This window comes from Empidonax traillii, unplaced genomic scaffold (assembly GCF_003031625.1).
Source record: "Empidonax traillii isolate 1590-97213 ecotype Southwest subspecies unplaced genomic scaffold, ASM303162v1 scaffold4100:size53125, whole genome shotgun sequence".
In the NCBI taxonomy this organism is placed as follows: domain Eukaryota; kingdom Metazoa; phylum Chordata; class Aves; order Passeriformes; family Tyrannidae; genus Empidonax; species Empidonax traillii.
The window spans coordinates 42924-48515 of NW_020959293.1; the positions used below are offsets into that span (position 1 = coordinate 42924).

The following is a 5592-nucleotide window of genomic DNA, read 5'->3' on the forward strand; positions in this document are numbered from 1 at the left end:
CTTTCTCAACTTCTGGAACACCCCTGTGTGTGCAGGACACGGGTCAGGGGGTGCCCTGTTCCCACCCCCATCATCCTCCAGCCCCCCACAAGCAGGTTGGGAGCTCAGGGGGCCACCCCAGACCCTCCTTTCCCACCCCCCTCTGCCCCACGGCCCCCGCAGCACCGGCTCTTGGCTGGGGGGGAACCCCCCCATCAGCCCCCCCAGGATGGACAGGAGGGTTGGGGACTCCCCCTCCCAGTGTGGATCTGCCTCCCCCTCCCTGCCCCCCCTAAGCCCAAGGGAACCGCTGCAGGACTCCAGTGATGGGGGACCCGAGGGACCCCCATGGTACCCCTCTTCCTGCTCTCCCACCCCACTTTTCCCCCTCTCCCACCCCTTTCCCACCGTCCCCACAATCCCCAGACCCACCTGCACTCAGTGTGGGTCTCCCACTCCTCTCCCATTACTTCCGGTGGTTCCAAGCCCCCACGCACTCACTTTTGGGGCTCCCATCCCCTCTTTTCTTTCCTCTTTCCTCCCTTCCCGCCCCCCATGCTCACCCGAGAGCTCCTCGCCCGCAGCCGGGGGGGCTCCCAGCACCACCAGGCCCCAGCTCCCCGCCCACGCTCCATCCCCAGCGCCGGGCGGGTGCTGACACCTCAAAACACGCCGAGTGGGGCCTCTTTGGGGCTGTTTTGGGTGCGTTCTGATTGGCTGAGCGCAAAGTTGGGGCTCGTTTTGCGTCGAGTCTTCCCGGCAACTGATGAGTCATCAGCGCGGCGCACTCTGATTGGCCAGAGCTGAGTGGGAACTTTCTGATTGGCTGATGCCGTTTGGGGCGCTGCAGCCCCGGGGGTGGGGGGTTCTGGGGGGTCCGTGGGGTGGATCCGGTTGGGAACAACCCCCGATCTCCCCCCGGGGCCCGAGGGCGGAGCGGGCCCGGTTGGGAACACCCCGCTCGTCTCCGCCGCTGCAGCCGCTTCCCCTGCTCCGGCTGCCGCCGCTCGGCCCCGGCCGGGCCCGCGGGCATCGCCGCTCCCGGCGCGGGTGGAGGGGTCGGGCCGGGCCGCGCCCGCTGTTACAGCCCGGTCAGGGGCTGCCATGGGGTTCTTTAGGGGATGGCTTCGAGGGCGACATTAAGGCACAAAACTCCAAACGTGAGGTCTCAAACAGACAATTTGCTTTTTTGATAACAACAAGTAAGAGGGGAAAAGCGGGGGCGGGGAGGAGAGGGAGAGAGAAGGAAAAGGAAAGGCTGCAAAAGGAAAATGCTAAAAGTTACCGGGACCAGTGAGAGAAGCGGGTGTAGTCAGCCTCAGGCAGTCAGAGAAGGGCTGCGGGAGGGAAGCAGGGGGTGAGCAGACTGGATCCGAGACAACCAGGACACCCAGGCAGGTGGGACACGAGCAGGACAGAGCGAGCAGTGGGGCCCGCGGCCAGCACGGGACCCTGGGCAACACCGCCTGCACTGGACCGGCCCCTCGGGCAACGCTGGGCACTGCCTTAAACACCCCCCGGTGGGCGCTCAGCGGCCAGCTTGGCCCGGGCAGAGCTTTGCAGGGTGTCGGTGGGTTGAGCTGCTGCTATCCAGGCAGGCTGGCTCTGCCAAGCCGGGTAAATGTACCAGCTTTGTGTTGGAGACTCTCTGACTCCCGCCCGTCCCTCGGGGCTGCTCTTTCGGTGACACGGGCCGGCAGCTTTTTATTCTGTTTATTTTACTGTATTCTCTGTATTTTATTCGATCCCCACCCCACTCGTCCCCCGGGGCCGCACTTTCAGTGGATGGAGCAGCAGAGGCCCCTCGGGGCCGTTCATCGCTCCCTCACACCCCCCGGGGCCGCCCCGGTGCTCCCTCGGTGCAGCTCTTTTAGGTACCAGGCGGTGGAAACCCCTCAGCGCAGGTATTTTATTTCATTTATTTTATTCTCTGTATTTCATTCTATTTACACAGGGCAGTGTAAAGAAGACCCCCCGGTGAGGTTCTTCCCGGCTGTTTTTTTGGAGTCACCCCCGGGGCCTCAGTGCTGAGCGAGGCTCTTGGTTTGGTTTCATTGGTTTTACGGATTTGTTAGATTCTGGTAATTATTTGTATATTGTATTATTTTCTTGTTGTTATGTGTTTATTTCTACAGCTTATTTATTCCTTGTTTGTCTCTATATTTTATTTATTTATCTATTTCTTTAATAGTATTTATTTTTATCTGTTTATATATTAATTATTTGTTTCTTTATTTCTATAATTCATTTTGTTGTTTTATATAATTTTGTCAAGTCATTTATTTGCTTGTTTAATTTATTTATTTGCTTATATAATTAATATATTTTTAAATTTTCAATTGTGAAGAATGTTTCAATTATTTGTTTTATAATTTTCAATATTTTTATTCAATTTTATTTAATCATATAATTTTATTGATTAGCATATATAATTTCATTCATCTGTTTATATAAGGTTATTTGTTTATCATTATATTTGTTTATATAATTTAATGTACTTGTATCTAATTATTTGTTCTAACATTTTAAATATTTCTTTATATAATTTTATTTATTTGGTCATATTTTATTTATTAGCATCTATAATTTCATTCATTTTTATATAATTTTAGTTTGTTTATTAGTTTTTATATGTCTACATAGTTTTATTTAATTGTTTAATTGTAACCGTTAGCTTATTTAATTCTATTTAATTGATTTTAGTTATTTGTTTATATATTTTTAGTTATTAGGGTATATAATTTGATTTATTCAATTATATATTATAATATATTATTTATCAGCATAAATAATCTAATGTCTTTGTTTATACAACTTTATATAAGTTGATTTATCTGTTTATATAATTTGATTGAATTGTATATATATAATTTTGTTTCTTTGAATATATAATTTTATTTACTTCCTTAAATAGTTTTATATATTTCTTTAATTTTTACCATTAGTTTATCTTTCATTTCTTTATTTACTCGTAATTAATTTTTATATAATTTTAATTATTAACATATATAACTTCATCTATTGATTTATATAATTTGATTTATTGGATATATAATCTGATTTCTTTGTTGATATAATTTTAATTATTTGTTTATTTAATAATTTCTGTAATTTGATTTATTTATTTCTATAATTACTTTTATCCATTTATATAATTTTACTTAATTATATGTATAATTTTTTTCTTTGAATATATAATTTGATGTATTTCTTGATATCTTTTTATTTCTTTGCTTTCAATCTTCACTCTTCCCTTTTCCCAGCCAGGGCCTCTCTGGTTCCTGGGCCATGTCCGAGGGGGTCATTAAAGCTGATTCCGGAGGGGATTGCCCGGTTTGCAGGGACAGCCCCAAAGGCCACCTTTCCTTTTCCCTTTTCCCTTTTCCTCCGGAGAAGCCTCCCCCGTGGCACACTTGGTTTTCCAGCAGGGACGGAGATCCGGCAGTTTTGCCAGAAGGAACATCGGGATTTATTCCCAGAATCGGGAAATATTGACCAGAAGGAAGTCCAAGCCCATATTTACTCCGAGTTTCCCTAAATCCAATTGTTTCCTGGGAGTGAAATGCTGAGAGCTGACCCACAGGTTCCAGGGCCGGGGATTCTCCACACCTGGTGTCTCAGTTTACCAAGATTACAACTTCAAAATGAAGAGACTTCAGGTGGAAGTGTGGGAAAGGAAAAGAAACAGCTTTTTATTCCCAAAAGCTGAACAAACAACAAACGGTGCCACCAAAACCTTTCCAAAGAAACCAAACCAAGTCCCGAATGCCCAGGTGGGGGAGAAACCCGCGGCAAGCCGGGCAGGGGCAGGGGAAAGGCAGGGCTGTTCCCGCAGGTCAAAGCTCTCACAGCCAGCCTGGAAAGGGCCTTTTGTCCCCCAGGCAGTCCCAAAGCAGAACCCCTCGCTCCGAGATGGGTCGGTCTCTCTCTCACTCGTCCTGCACGAGGTGTCCCGCGGGGAAACAAAACTTCCCGAAAGAGGCGGCTGAAAACCGGGCTCTGCTCTGGGCAGGGCCGGCCAAAGCCCCAGAGCCCCGAACAAAGGACTCCCCTTTGGCCCTCCCCGCGGCCACCGCGGTGTCCCCAGAGCTGCCCTGTCCCCACTGCCACTGCCCAGCGCCTGCGGCTCCATCCCCACCCCATCCCAGACACACGGATGGGGGGAATGGGGGGCGACACTGGGAAAACATTCCAGCAGCTCTTTGCAAACCTCTGACACCTGGTTCCCAGACATTCCCAAAGAAGGGGCTTCCTCGAGTGAGGGACCGACCTTTGTATTGAACCAGCTTCTGGAGAGACACCTTCCCATCCCTGTTCCCATTCCCATTCCTGCTGTCCTCATTCCCATCCCTGTCCCCATTCCCATTCCTAGTGTCCCCATCCCTGTCCCCATTCTCATTCCTGGTGTCCTCATCCCTGTTCCCATTCCCATTCCTGCTGTTCTGGTCTCTATCCCCATTCTCACTCCCGGGGTTCCCATCTGTGTCTCCATTTCCATTCCTGTCCCCATTCCCAGTTCCTGCTGTCCCCAGCCTGTTCCCACTGTCCCCATTCCTGTCCACACTGTCCCTATCCTGGTCTCCCATGTCCCTTTTCTCATTGCTGGTCCTGATGTTCCCATTCCCAGACTTTGGTGACTCCAACCTGCTCCCAGTGTCCCCATCCCAGTCCTCCCTGTCCCCATTCCCATTCCTGGTTCCCAGAGAGGAACTGCCGGATGCCAGAGGAGGGAACCAGGATTTATTGCCCAAAGCAGGAGATTTTCACACCACAATTAAAGCATCAGCAATAATTGTTCTCCTGGGTTTCACACATGGAAAAGCAGGAAGTTGATCCATCAGCAAGAGCCGCAGGGGGGCCGGGCTGGGAGGGAGCAGCGGGATGAGCTCTGCCAGCAGCTCCTGCCTTTCCGCAGGGACAGGGAAGGAGCAGATCCAGGTCTGGGATCACTCAGGCTGTGATTCCTGCTGGGATAAGAATGGGGAAAGGAGTCCCCATGTCCCTGTTCCCATCTCAGGGGATGGATCCAGCTGGGGAGCCCATGGAGAGCAGCAACTGCTCCGGATTCCCTCCTGATCCTGCTCCGTCCATCCCACCCCAATCCCACTCCAGAATCCAGCCCTGACCCCAGCTCACAATTCCACCTGATCCCACTCTGCAATCCTGCCCTGAACTGCAATCCCACTCCAATCCCGCTCCATCCATTATGGCCCAATTCCCCTCTGGAATCCCGGGATCCATCGTGGCATCCCTGCAGGGAGGATCTGGATCCACCCACGCTGCTGGTACTCACTGGTGGGTGCGGGGTCGTATCCATTGCCCTTTCCCTTCCCTATGGAAAGAAAGCGGGATCAGCACCTGTGGCACAGGATCCCCGGAATGCTGCCGGGCGGATCCGGGCCCCTTCCCGACCCCCATCCCGTGAGTTACCGGCTCGGAGCTTCCAGACACCGACTGCGATGAGGCCGATGATGACGATGATGGCAGCAATGACGGACACAGCGACCAACACCGGGGTGGAATTCCAGATGGATTCCGGCTCTGGGAAGGGCGGGAGGGTGAGCAGGGGGAGGGTTACCCCCATCCCGCTGCCCCACACTCCCAAATTCCTCG

At 50.9% G+C, this 5592-nt stretch overlaps 1 long non-coding RNA gene and 1 pseudogene across 1 annotated transcript; both read right to left on the bottom strand.

Annotated features, from left to right (window-relative positions):
• Positions 1-569, bottom strand: part of LOC114072833 — a 6833-nt pseudogene extending 6264 nt beyond the window's left edge.
• Positions 570-4833: 4264 nt separating this feature from the next.
• On the bottom strand, positions 4834-5547 carry LOC114072834. The gene is made up of 3 exons (XR_003574235.1): positions 5410-5547; positions 5273-5311; positions 4834-4946 (listed from the first exon to the last, which is right to left on the bottom strand). It is a non-coding gene; the product is annotated as an uncharacterized LOC114072834 (long non-coding RNA).
• Between the last annotated feature and the right edge of the window lie 45 nt (positions 5548-5592).